The sequence below is a fragment of the Hordeum vulgare genome, chromosome 3H (assembly GCF_904849725.1).
Source record: "Hordeum vulgare subsp. vulgare chromosome 3H, MorexV3_pseudomolecules_assembly, whole genome shotgun sequence".
In the NCBI taxonomy this organism is placed as follows: Eukaryota; Viridiplantae; Streptophyta; class Magnoliopsida; order Poales; family Poaceae; genus Hordeum; species Hordeum vulgare.
The window spans coordinates 475,459,813-475,474,921 of NC_058520.1; the positions used below are offsets into that span (position 1 = coordinate 475,459,813).

General features: G+C 45.3%; 2 pseudogenes; both read left to right on the forward strand.

Annotated features, from left to right (window-relative positions):
• The first annotated feature begins 9,466 nt into the window (after positions 1 to 9,466).
• Positions 9,467 to 11,286, forward strand: LOC123440223 (annotated as a pseudogene).
• A 1,686-nt stretch (positions 11,287 to 12,972) lies between these two features.
• On the forward strand, positions 12,973 to 13,885 carry LOC123440224 (annotated as a pseudogene).
• The last annotated feature ends 1,224 nt before the right edge of the window (positions 13,886 to 15,109 follow it).

Here is a 15,109-nt window from a genome sequence, read left to right on the forward strand (position 1 = left end):
TACCTGTAGAGCATATGTATAGTCACCCAATTACGTTGTGACGTTTGATACACACAAGGTATTCCTCCGGTGCCAGTGAGTTATATGATCTCATGGTCATAGGAACAAATACTTGACACGCAGAAAACTATAGCAATAAAACGACACGATCAATATGCTATGTTCATAGTTTGGGTCTTGTCCATCACATGATTCTCCTAATGATGTGATCCCGTTATCAAGTAACAACACTTGCCTATGGTCAGGAAACCTTGACTATCTTTGATCAACGAGCTAGTCAACTAGAGGCTTACTAGGGACAGTGTTTTTGTCTATGTATCCACACAAGTATTGTGTTTTCAATCAATACAATTATTGCATGGATAATAAACGATTATCATGAACAAAGAAATATAATAATAACTTATTTATTATTGCCTCTAGGGCATATTTCCAACAGTCTCCCACTTGCACTAGAGTCAATAATCTAGTCCACATCACTATGTGATTCTAACGAATCCAACACCCTTACAGTTCTGGGGTTTGATCACGTCTTGCTTGTGAGAGAGGTTTTAGTCGACGATTTCTGAACCCTTTCAGATCCGAGTGAGCTTTACAAATCTTTATGTCATCTTGTAGATGCTGCTACTACGTGCTATTCGGAAATACTCCAAATATCTACTCTACTATACGAATACGTTTCACTACTCATAGTTATTCGGATTAGTGTCAAAGCTTGCATCGACGTAACCCTTTACAACGAACTCTTTAACCACCTCCATAATCGATAAAAATTTCTTAGTCCATTTAGTTACTAAGGATAACTTTGACCGCTGATCAGTGATTCAATCCTGGATCACTCTCTGTACCTCTTAACAGACTTGCTGCAAGGCACACATCAGGTGCGGTACTCAGCATGGCATACTTTAGAGTCTACTGCCAAGGCATAGAAGACGACCTTCGTCTATTCTCTTTATTCTGCCGTGGTCGGGTTTTGAGTCTTACTCAAATTCACACCTTACAAGAGAGTCAAGAACTCCCTCTTTGCTGATCTATTTTGAACTCCTTCAAAAACTTGTCAAGGCATGCATCTTGTTGAAACTTCTATTAAGTGTTTCGATCTATCTCCATAGATCTTGATGCTCAACGTTCAAGTAGCTCAATCCAGGTATTCCTTTGAAAAACTCCTTTCAAACAACCTTTTATGCTTCACAGAAATTCTACATTACTTCTGATCAACAATATGTCAACCACATATACTTATCAGAAATTCTATAATGCTCCCACTCACTTCTTTGGAAATACAAGTTTCTCATAAACCTTGTACAAACCCAAAATCTTTGATCATCTCATCAAAGTGTATATTCCAACTCCGAGATGCTTGCACCAGTCCATTGAAGGATCGCTGGAGCTTGCATAGTTGTTTGTATCCTTAGGATCGACAACACATTCTGATTGTATCACATACAATCTTTCCTCAAGGAAACCGTCGAGGAAACAATGTTTTGACTTCCTATGTGCAATATTTCACAAATAATGCAGCAACTACTAACATAATTCCAACAAACTTTTAGCATCGCTACGAGTGAGAAAGTCACATCATAGTCAACTCTTTGATCTTGTCAAAAACATCTTTGCGACAAGTCGAGCTTTTCTTAATAGTTATCACCATCATCGTCTGTCTTCCTTTTAAAGATCCATCTTTACTTAATAGTCTTAAAACCATCAAGCAGTTCTTCCAAAGTCTACACTTTGTTTCATACATGGATTCTCTCTCGGATTTCATGGCCTCCAGCCATTTGTCGGAATCCGGGCCCACCATTGCTTCTCCATAACTCGTAGGTTCATTGTTGTTCAACAACATGACCTCCAAGACAGGCTTATCATACCACTCTGTAGTAGTACACGACCTTTGTCTACCTACGAGGTTTGTAGTAACTTGATCAGAAGCTCTAATGATCACCATCATCAGCTTCCACTTCAATTGGTGTAGGCGCCGCACGAACATCTTCCTGCACCCTGCTACACACTGGTTGAGTGACGGTGCACTAACCTCATCAAGTTCCACCACCCTCCCACTCACTTCTTTCGAGAGAAACCTTTCCTCGAGAAAGGACCCGTTTCTAGAAGCAAACACTTTGCTTCCGGATCTGAGATAGGAGATGTACCCAACTGTTTTGGATATCCTATGAAGATGCATTTATCCGCTTTGGGTTCGAGCTTATCGGACTGAAACTTTTTCACATAAGTGTCGCAGCCCCAAACTTTCAAGAAACGACAGCTTATATTTCTCTAAACCTCAGTCTATACTATGTCATCTCAACGGAATTACGCGGTGCCCTATTTAAAGTGAATGCGGTTGTCTCTAATGCATAACCCATAAATGATAGTGGTAATTCGATAAGAGACATCATAGTATGCACCATATCAAATAGGTCGCGGCTATGACACCATCACCCCATGATGTTCTTGGTGGCATGAATTGTGAAACAACTTCACATTGTCTTAACTGTGTACCAAAAACTCGCAACTCAGATATTCATCTCTATGATCATATCGTAGACAGTTTATCCTCTTGTTACGACGAACTTCACTCTGAAACAGAATTGAAATTTTTCAATATTTCAGACTTGGGATTCATTAAGTAAATACTCCTGCATCTACTCAAATTGTCATTGAAGTAAGAACACAATGATATCCACTGTGTGCCTCAGCACTCATTGGACTGCACACATCAAAAATGCATTACTCCCAACAAGTTACTCTCTTGTTTCATGTGGCATGTTTTGCATGTCTCAAGTGATTCAAAATCAAGTGAGTCCAAATGATCCATCTCTATGGAGTTTCTTCATGCATTTTATACTAACATGACTCAAGTGGCAGTGCCACAACTAAGTGGTACTATCATTATTACTTTGTATCTTTTGGCACCAATATTATGAACATGTGTAACACTATGATCGAGATTCAATAAACCATTGAGGGTAATTATTCAAGCAAATAGAATACCTATTATTCTCTTTAAATGAATAATCGTATTGCAATAAACATGATCCAATCATGTTCATGCTCAACGCAAACAACAAATAACAATTATTTAGGTTTTGCCACCAATCCCAATGATAGAGGGAGCGTACGATGTTTGATCACATCAACCTTGGAAACACTTCCAACACATATCTTCACCTCACCTTTAGCTAGTCTCCGTTTATACCGTAGCTTTCATTTTGAGTTACTAATCACTTAGCAACCGAACCGGTATCCAATACCCCTGTGCTACTAGGAGTACCAGTAAAGCACATATCAATATCATGTATATCAAATATACTTCTGTCGACTTTGCCAGCCTTCTTATCTACCAAGTATCTAGGGTAGCTCCGCCTCAGTGACCGTTCCCCTCATAACAGAAGCACTTAGTCTCGGGTTTGGGTTCAATCTAGGGTCTCTTCATTAGTGCAGCAACTGTTTTGCCGTTTCACGAAGTATCCCTTCTAGTCCTTGCCTTTCTTGAAACTTAGTGGTTTTACTAACCATCAACTATTGATGCTCCTTCTTGATTTCTACTTTCGCAGTGTCAAACATCGCGAATCGCTCAAGGATCATTGTATCTATCCTTGATATGTCATAGTTCATCACGAAGCTCTATCAGCTTAGTGGCAGTGACTTTGGAGAACCACCAATATATCATCTGGAAGATTAACTCCCACTTGATTCAAGTGATTGTTGTACTCAGTCAATCTGAGAACATGCTCAATGATTTTGAGCTTTTCTCCTTTACTTCGTAGGCAAATAATCTTGTCGGAGGTCTTATATCTCTCAACAAGGGCACAAGCATAAAATCTCAATTTCATCTCCTTGAACATCTCTTATGTTCTGCGACGTTTTCAAAACGTCTTCGGCGCCTTGCTTCTAAGCCATTAAGTATTGTGCACTGAACTATCACGTAGTCATCAAAAACGTGTATGCCAGATGTTCGCAACATCCACAGACGACGCTCGAGGTGCAGCACACCGAGTGGTGCATTAAGGACATAAGCCTTCTGCGGAGCAATGAGGACAATCCTCAGTTTTACTATGAACTTTCAACTAAATTTTCTCTAGGAACATATAAAAACAGTAGAGCGCAAGCTACATCTTAATTCAGAAAGACCATTAGACTATGTTCATGATAATTAGTTCAATTAATCATATTACTTAAGAACTCCCACTCAAAAAGTACATCTCTCTAGTCATTTGAGTGGTACATGATCCAAATCCACTATCTCAAGTTCGATCATCACGTGAGTCGAGAATAGTTTCAGTGGTAAGCATCTCTATGCTAATCATATCAACTATACGATTCATGCTCGACCTTTCGGTCTCATGTGTTCCGAGGCCATGTATGCACATGCTAGGATCGTCAAGTTTATCCCGAGTGTTCCGCGCGTGCAACTGTATTGCACCCGTTGTATGTGAACGTTGAGTCTATCACACCCGATCATCACGTGGTGTCTCGAAACGACGAACTGTCGCAACAGTGCACAATGGGGGAGGACACAATTTGAGCTTGAAATTTTAGTGAGAGATCACCTCATAATGCTACCGTCGTTCTAAGCATAATAAGGTGCATAAAGGATTAACATCACATGCAATTCATAAGTGACATGATATGGCCATCATCATGTGCTTCTTGATCTCCATCACCAAAGCACCGACACAATCTTCTTGTCACCAGCGCCACACCATGATCTCCATCATCATGATCTCCATCAACGTGTCGCCATCGGGGTTGTCGTGCTACTCATGCTATTACTACTAAAGCTACGTCCTAGCAATATAGTAAACGCATCTGCAAGCACAAACGTTAGTTTAAAGACAATCCTATGTCTCCTGCCGGTTGCCGTACCAGTGATGTGCAAGTCGATATTAACTATTACAACATGATCATCTCATACATCCAATATATCACATCACGTCGTTGGCCATATCACATCACAAGCATACCCTCCAAAAACTAGTTAGACGTCCTCTAATTGTTGTTGCATGTTTTACGTGGTTGCCATGGGTATCTAGTAGGATCGCATCTTACTTACGCAAACACCACAACGGAGATGTATGAATTGCTATTTAACCCGAGAGACTCCTCGGTCAATATCCACTAGCGGGACCTGGATGCCCATATTGGATCCTACATATTCTCCGAAGATCTTATCGGTTGAACCTCGGTGTCAAGGATTCATATAATCCCGTATGTCATTCCCTTTGTCCTTAAGTATGTTACTTGCCCGAGATTCGATCATCAGTATCCGCATACCTATTTCAATCTCGTTTACCGGCAAGTCTCTTTACTTGATCCGTAATACAAGATCCCGTGACTTACACTAAGTCACATTCCTTGCAAGGCTTGTGTGTGATGTTGTATTACCGAGTGGGCCCTGAGATACCTCTCCGTCACACGAAGTGACAAATCCCAGTCTTGATCCATACTAACTCAACGGACACCTTCGGAGATACCTGTAGAGCATCTTTATAGTCACCCAGTTACGTTGTGACGTTTGATACACACAAGGTATTCCTCCGGTGCCAGTGAGTTATATGATCTCATGGTCATAGGAACAAATACTTGACACGCACAAAACTATAGCAATAAAACGACACGATCAATATGCTACATTCATAGTTTGGGTCTTGTCCATCACATGATTCTCCTAATGATGTGATCCCGTTATCAAGTAACAACACTTGCCTATGGTCAGGAAACCTTGACCATCTTTGATCAACGAGCTAGTCAACTAGAGGCTTACTAGGGACAATGTTTTTGTCTATGTATCCACACAAGTATTGTGTTTCCAATCAATACAATTATAGCATGGATAATAAACGATTATCATGAACAAAGAAATATAATAATAACTAATTTATTATTGCCTCTAGGGCATATTTCCAACAGTACCGTGGGCTTTGCTACTATAGTTGGATCTTATGATGTTCTTCCCCCTCTCCCTTCTTGTAGTGAATTGAGTTTCCCCTTTGAAGTTATCTTATCGGATTGAGTCTTTGAGAACACTTGATGTATGTCTTGCACGTTTCTATCTGCGGTGATCAACTTGCGGGTTTGTGACCTTGGGAACCTATGCATATTGGTTGGCACACGTTTGATTCATGTGAGTACTCCATGTATGTTTTGGTGATAAACTTGCGGGTTCGTGACATTGGGAACCTATGCATAGGGGTTGGCACACGTTTTGACTCTCCGGTAGAAACTTCGGGGACTCTTTGAAGTTCTCTGTGTTGGTTGAATAGATGATTCTGAGATTGTGTGATGCATATCGTATAATCATGCCCACGGATACTTGAGGTGAAAATGGAGTATCTAGGTGACATTAGGGTCTTGGTTACTATGTATCTTAAGGTGTTATTCTAGTACGAACTCTATGATGGATCGATCAGAAAGAATAACTTTGTGGTGGTTTCGTACCCGACAATAATCTCTTCGGTTGTCCTCCACTATTAGTGACTTTGGAGTGACTCTTTGTTGCACGTTGAGGGCTAGTTATATGATCCAATTATGTTATCTTTGTTGAGAGAACTTCACTAGTGAAAGTATGAACCCTAGGCCTTGTTTCCACGCATTGCAATACCGTTCGGGCTCACTTTTGTTACTAGTTACCTTGCTGTTTTTGTAATTTCAGATTACAAAAACCTATATCTACCATCCTTATTGCACTTGTATCACCATCTCTTCGCCGAACTAGTGCACCTATACAATTTACCATTGTATTGGGTGTGTTGGGGACACAAGAGACTCTTTGTTATTTGGTTGCAGGGTTGCTTGAGAGAGATCATCTTCATCCTACGCCTCCCGCGGATTGATAAACCTTAGGTCACCCACTTGAGGGAAAATTGCTACTGTCCTACAAACCTCTGCACTTGGAGGCCCAACAACGTCTACAAGAAGAAGGTTGCGTAGTAGACATCAGGGGTCCCCATAACAACCCCGATCGTGTTAGGAGCGCTCAATTACGGAACATAACAGCGGTAGCCGAAACTAAGGGGGCAAAGGTGGAACAAAACACTAGGATAGAAAGGCCAAGCCTTGCACCTTTTACCAAGTATATAGGTGCATTAAATTAGATAGCATTTGATAGGGTGTTATAACAAGGAACCCATGTAATCACATGGAAGCAACTGCACCTGCAACTAGCAACGCTGACACTAGGTTAAGCAAGCGGTAACATAGCCAATCAGTGGTTTGCTAGTTGTGAACAGGTTGAAGGTTTCATGGCAATGTCGGAAGGCTGATATTTAACATGTGGTAGGCAACGAGACATAACGACAGAAACAGTAAAACTAGCATGGCAATGATAGTAATGGTATATGGGGAAATGGTCATCTTGCCTGAGATCCCACTTGGAAGAAGAATGACTCCGTGAAGCAGACGAACCGACGTAGTCGAACGGGTCCTCACTTCCCGACATGCTTGCGGAACTCTATCGAGACGAAGGAAACCGGAAACAAGAATCGACACAGGTATTCACCATGGCATATGCAGGACAAGATGCAATTCACATATGATGCATGAATAGCTGAATACATGCAAGTCACGGCATGTCAAATCACAACAACCAAATACTACACGTTAAGTGAAGTTCAATATGCAACGAGTTGCACATTGACGAAACTCCACATAAGAATTATTTGGTTCTATCCCGATTGTTTACTCGACCATATTAAATGTCATTAAACATGGCAAGAGGTGAAGCGCAATTAAACTACCTATCTAGGCATTTTAAATGAGGTCAGAAATGACATATAGCATCTCCGAAATGACCTCACATGTTAATTAACACTTCTGTCCAGATCTAAACTAACACGTTTAAATGTTTGTTAAACATAAAAACAAATAGGTTCACGTGAATCTACGCGTCGTTACAAGCAACTTACACATAGAGAACATCTCCAACGGAGCTACGGTTCAAAAGATACGAGCACCACAAGATATGATGGCATGAATGCAATATGTGTGCAACGACAGTCACAAGCATTTCAAAACATACAACCAGCAAGATAATATGAAACTACACAAGATTCTAAGCAAGTTTCATATAGGACACGATCAAAACGGAGCTACGGTTCAACAACTACGAGCTAAACAAGAAATCACTACAATCTGCCAAAATCAGCCACATAGCATTTTCTACACCCGAGAGCTACGAGCTACACAAATCTAAAATGCACACCATGGCATGAGACGGTAGAGGGCAAGATGGACTCCCAAATTTTAAAATAGCGTTTGTTGGGAGGCAACCCAATGAATTTATGTTTTTATTTCTGTTTTGTTGCGTCCACACTTTCATAATTCTGTTGTGATTGTGTTTTTTGTGTTTCTTTTTTTGTTTGAGCCAAGCAAAGGCTTTATGACTAGTCTCTACTATTAAAGGGGGATCTGCCATGTGTCGTGATGGTTCGACCATGGCAAATCCCCGTCGCTATAGCTAGCCCTTCCACCGATTTTTATTCATCCCTCCATAAACTAGGCGACCCTTTCACCGATTTTTTCCCAACCCTCCATAAACCGGTTCAATACCCCACCTTGTACGATCAACCTGACAAAACGGTTGACAACAAACCCACTAACGCACGCACGCCTCATATGAACATTTGTTTCCAATCGCCTGGTGCTGCCTCCCTCTCCGCTACATCCTTCAACCCTCCCTCGCGGCTACATCCTTCAACCCGCGAATGGTGCGGCCTCCCTCGCCGTCTCCACCTGCTACTCGCTGCTACAGGCCTTCAACAGACGCGTGCTGCTGCCTCCCTCGCCTGCTCCTGCTACTACTATCTCTACTATTAAAGCAGGATCGAACGTCGTGATGGTTCAACCTAGCGATGGTTCGACCTCCCAGCGATCCCACCTCCCCACGTAAAGAAAATCGGCAATCCCCACGTAAAGAAAAAAAGGACAGAAAAACCCACCGTCCCGTCGCTCCCACTCCCACCAACCGACCAACCGCTCTCTCCCCCTGTCTTTTCCCACTCCCGATCCAGAGATCTACATGTCCACCGCCGGACTCCCCTTCACATCCACCGCCGCCGCGTTCCCCTGCAACCCACTCTCCTTCCCGCTCCTCCCTCCCAGATGCACCCCATCATCTCCTATGCCTCCCACGCCGACGGCTGCCACCAATTCCTTCCTTCACCTCCCCTTCTCCTGGCCCGTCCACCACCGGATCCGGTCATCGCAGGTCGCCCAACATCGAGGACCACGTCGGCGACTCCACCGTCCATCTCATCTCGCCTCCGCACTTATCCCTTACGGCAGGAGTGCGACGTCCCACGGCGACCTGACCATCCTCCTGGATCTCATCTCACCAGGGGATGGAGCGAGCAGGGCAAAAGGATGAGAGGAGGACGCGTCCGACGGCGACCTGACTGTCCTCCTCGATCATGCGCGGGCCTCGTCCTCAGCCACGGGGAGGAAGCGCCATTGCGGGACACTGGGCACGGATATGGTGCGCGCCAGAGTCGTCGCGGCGTAGGTGGACATGTTGCAGGTGCGCACCATGGTGCGCCACGCGCGGCTCGTCTTCGAGGCGCTCCGGGGCCGCTACCACCGCAACCCCGAGCACCACCACGTGGGCCGCAACCGGGCCGACATGCGGGCCCTCAGCGCCATGATCGACGGGGGGCTCTGCCTCTACCGCGACGTGCGCATAGTCGGCCCCGTCCCCGGCGTCTTCGTCGGTGACGTCTTCACCTACCGCGCCGAGCTCATCGTCGTGGGTCTCCACAGCGCCACGCAGGCAGGCATCGGCTACGTGCCCGCCAGCCACCTCAGCGAGGGCCACCCCGTCGCCACCAGCATCGTGTCCTCGGGCGCCTACCTTGACGACCACGACAACGGGGACGTCTTGCTGTACACGGGGAGCGCCCGCCGCCCGCGCAACGGCGGCAACCACTACTCCGACCAGGAGTTCCAGCGCGGCAACCTCGCCCTCGCCTACAGCTGCAAGTACGGCGTCGAGGTGCGCGTCATCCGCTGCCACGACTGCGACGCCAGCCCCAACGCCAAGCTCTACGTCTACGACGGGCTTTACAAGGTCGAATCTTCCACCTACGGCCCCGGCAAGTCCGGCCGCGAGGTCTGCCAGTTCAAGCTCGTGCGCCTGCCAGGCCAGGACGCGCTCGGCAGCAACACTTGGCGCGCCGCCAGGGACCTCACCAACGCGCTCGACGCCAAGATCCGGCCGCCCGGCTACCTCACAATGGACATGTCCACGGTCAAGGAGGCGGTCGCCGTCCCCATCCGCAACACGGTGGACCAGGACTTGTCTCCCCTCGAGTTCGAGTACCTCGCACGCCCCGAGCTCCAGGCGGTGCCCAAACCGGCGAGGCGCGTCGACAAGTGCTGTATCTACGGCAAGACGGCGTGCGCGGCGTCCGGCTGCACCTGCGTGAAGAGAAACGGTGGGGGCGGCCCAGCGTACAGTGCCGACGGCACGCTCGTGAGAGGGCGGCCGGTGGTGTACGAGTGTGGCGCGTCCTGCGGGTGCCCGCCTGGGAGCTGCCCCAACCGGGTGACGCAGCGCAGTATGAGGCACCGGCTGGAGGTGTCCCGGTCCAAGGAGACGGAATGGGGCGTGAGGACGCTGTACCTGATCCAGCCGGGCGCCTTCATCTGCGAGTTCACTGGGGACGTGGTCGCAGCGGATCACCCCCGGGTTGCCAACGCGAACGGCAATGCCAGTGCTGCCGGCGCGTCGACGGAGGAGTGGGGCGGCTTCGTGGACCCGAGGAAGTTCCCGCCGAGGTGGAGGGAGTGGGAGGACGCCGGCGAGGAACCACCCCGGTTCGCGCAGTACCCGACGCCGGGGTACGTGATCGACGTGTCCACGAGGAGGAACTTGGTAACCATGTGCCCTTGCAGACATTGACATGGATGAGAGATAATATAGTTCGCTATCTGGAAGACTGGGACTGGCGTTGTTGCCTAACTAGCCAAGCAGGCTTATCCTATCCCCTCACTGTTTGATGCATCATTTAGCTGTCTATAGGCAGCTTCATTTCCCCAAAGCAAAAGTTGAAACAAAGGTTTCTTGGTCCACTGCAGGTCCTAACTGACGATTTAGGTCCAACATGATGATGAATATGTTTCAAGATCTTCTAAACCCTGCACCTTTCCAATTCATCATAATTTTTTCAACATATAATTTATCTTACAGAGACAAAAATTTAAACATTCAGATTGATTTGGTGGATGTACAAGGTTCGAAGGTTGCTCTGGAGCATCAATCTAGACGGGGCATCCTACAACTGAAAAAACCCAGTGCTCTCTAATTTGATCTGTTGAAGAAGCTTCTGTTGTCTTAGCTGCTAGCATTGATTGTGGTTTCTTGCTTCCGCCTTCTTGTGGTTGCAGATTTTTTAGCCCAAGCCATGCTGGTAGCCATCAAAATCTGTCGTATTTTTGGCTTGTGATCCTCTCCTGACTTATATTTGGGTAATGTGGATGGCTTGATATGCAAAAAGAGATTAGGGATTAACACTTTATACCAAAACAATGGAGAGTTGAAGCTTCTGAACTGGAAGTTTGAACAAACAAATTGCCATGGACACTCTACTCCTCATCATGTCTTTGATTAGTGTCATTTCCACTGAATATGATTCCGATTTGTTGGTATATCATTGATTTTCAGAAGTGATGTTCTTCTGGTGGTTCTCCAGTGGGATCTGGATACGAATCTTCAGTGCATCTTCTCGGTTTGTTGCGGAACTTCCTATTTTAATTTGGCAACTTGTAAAATAAGCCTGGCTAAATTTGATGACTACTGCTGATTGTATACTTTTCAACTCAAGTAGCTTGTACATGTGAGTTTCATTCATGCTGGATATTCTCATTCAGGTTCTGGAATTTATAGCTTTCCTTATTTGTGCCCGTATGTCCCTGCCTTGTGATCTTGTGCAAATGTTGTGTGAATATTTACTGCCTTTGGTGAGTTGTGTGCGGTGCCAATCCTGCCTTTGGGTGATCTTGTGGCTTGTGTACTTAGCTGAATATAATTGGTTGTGGTGTTTGCTAATTTTTGTGTTTAGTAAGTAGTTTTGTAGTTTAACACTGCCTTTGCCGGTCCCAAGCCCGGATGAGAAAATGTGGAGGGAACTGCATCGTTTCCATTAGAACTTGCATGGTCTTGAAATATTTTGATTTGAGTGACAGGGAATGAAGGGTGTAGAAGTTACACAGTTACTGTCGTTAATGTAAATGCCCGTATAAGGCTACACTCTATATGTCTTTTATTTGTTTTTTGTCTTCTCTTATGAAGAAAATGGTTCTTGCTTCCCAGCTAACTATGAATATGAATGCCCGTATAAGGCATTATTTTCTTCTTACAAGAAGAAACTATTTCCAGTTTTCAGGTTATTCCTTGCCTGCAATGAGCGCATTATGTTGAATTGGTGCTTAATTACTTGGTATAGTAAGAATTGAAAGTGTTATGAAGTGCAACAGATTCTTTTTACTACTGGTCTTATTTCTAGAATTCTACTACAACTTTATCTAAGTAGGTGGGGATAACCAAACCTTAATTTTCTTGTTTACTTCTGGTAGGTGATGGGACAACTACGAGGGGCAATCGCCCACCAAACTATAAGGCCATATAGAGGTACAAAAAACATAGGGACACACAACGGCACACACCAATGTACAAGGGGAGTACAATCTAGGCAAGGCGAGGCTCACACAACCCATAGTGTCTATAGCTAACTTGTGATTCGAGAGATGCTGGTGGATATCTTTTAGGCATGAGGTAAAAATGGTCAATATCAGTCACGGTCTGGCCGGCGGCTGCAACCTCCAGGAGACATGCTTGCATGCTTGTAGGCATGGATTTAGGTGGATGAGCGCAAATTGAGAACAACAACAATGAAATAATAGTTGAATGCATGATGCATCAGAAGAATGAATGATGCATCAGAATAACGAATGTAGGTCATTTGAAGATACTTAGGAAAAAATCAAGCATTTATTTGCTATCCCGTGACAACGTAAGGGCATTCAATGAGTATTTTATTGAAGTCTCGATTTCCTCGATTATAGTTTTTCAAGTGCGGAGGTGGTTCACGTACAACCGCCGCTAACCCCGCGCGCGCGCTGCTCAGAGCGACGACGCGCGGTGCGGCCGAGGAGAGCGCGTCCGATTCGGCGAGCATAGGGTTTCGCCGTGAGATGGACGGCCGGGATCAGCAGCAGCAGACGCCGCGCGTGAGCTCGCCGCCGTCGGTGGCCCCCGGCGTCATGATGCCGCAGCACGCCTACGACGCGATGCCGTCAGGCTCCGCGAACGTCATGCACGGGATGCCGATGGCGTTCAACCCCATGGCGTCGCCCGACGCCTCGTCGCCGGCAATGAAGCCCGCGGACATGCCGCTCGCCTTCAACCCCATGGCGTCGCCCGGCGCCTCTTCGCCGACAATGAAGCCCGCGGACATGCCGCTGGCCATGTACCGGCCCGATTCCGTAGCCCGTCAGCGGCGCCCTGGTGGTGAGCGTCAGCGTCAGCGGCAGCGGCGGGGAGCTCGTGAAGAAGAAGAGGGGGCGGCCGAGGAAGTACGGGCCGGACGGGACCCTCGGCTCGGCGGTGAAGGCTGAGGCGGGCGGGCAGTCTGGTGGCGCAGGGTCCAACTCGAATCCTGACGGCAAGCGCAGAGGACGGCCCCCGGGATCTGGCAAAAAGAAACAGCTCGATGCCTTAGGTAATTTTGGCTGCACCCGCGTTCGCGTTGGTTCACATCTGAATTCAGAAAGATCAGTCTTCACTCAGCAGCAGATACTGCTGAATAAAAGCATGTACTATTGTCTGTCTTTCTATATATGTTTATAAAGGGCATGCCACCATTAACTTTGTAAGGATTTCTCCACATTCTTCTAAAGGAATTAAATAGGACGCAACACTGCAGGCACACAGAGCAGCGTATAAATATAAAAAAATATATTAGAAAAGTTATTGGTTCCTTTTTAAAGAATATTCTTCTATGTCTTATTATTTTTATTTTGCTCATTTTTGTATCATGTCTCAAACTGTGTTAACTTCTGAAATTTGCAAGCTAATTGGAATATTCCTTTTGCATAAAATATAATATCAATCGCAATGTACCAGGTTTGGTTTTAGTTGCATAACATAACATATTATATTATCTATGAACTTTTTTTTGGTGCTGACTATGATATTTCATTTGTTGAACTGTAGGTTCAGCTGGGACATCATTTACTCCTCACATAATAACTGTCAAGCCTAATGAGGTACTTGAACGATGCTCCCTCCTCTTTGATGTCTATTCGCGCGGTCTGGTTGTTCCTAAGTTGCTTTTGAACATTAGTTGTGTGGTCAGGATCGAGTAGATTGCCCTGCTGGTTACCACTCTTGGTTGAGAACAGAGCTAAGAACAGAGTGTATATTATGTGGCTCCTTGTACAAATAGCAAGAAGTAAAGCATAGCACTGAGTCGACCCTTAAGCATCTTTTGAATATTTTATCATCTTTACTTCTGTTTTCTTGCGACAACTGTTTTCGGTCTTACCATGGATTCCATGCCATTACTGCTTATTTATTACAGTATATAGTATCCAACTTGAGCTTGCTGCTTATCCACAGGATGCATGGCACAATTCTTAAAGGATGGCATTACAAAACTAGAAGAGTATGAGTAATAAATAACCGTCGGTTCTATTTAGGCTGCTAGCTTCTATTCTCCTGGAATTACTTGGATACCTGTCATTATTCTGCAGTACCAATCTACATCCTCCCTTAATAGATATTTGTTGAACCTATTCCTTTCTTGTCCTTGGAGTTCAGACTATCTACCTCACCGTGGGCGTTTATGCTTTAAATCATCTTGTTTGTAGGATGTTGCCTCGAAAATAATGTCTTTTTCACAACAAGGCCCACGTACTACATGTATAATCTCAGCAAATGGTGCGCTGTGCACAGCAACTCTCCGTCAACCAGCAACCACTGGTGGCATAGTGACATATGAGGTACGTCAAGGCCCAACTTTCTAAGATCTCAGAGTCATTGTTTGATTTTCGCTTCTTGTTATTTCTGTGAATTGGTAATGATCAGGTTTTCAAAGACCTACATAGCATCACAGCTATC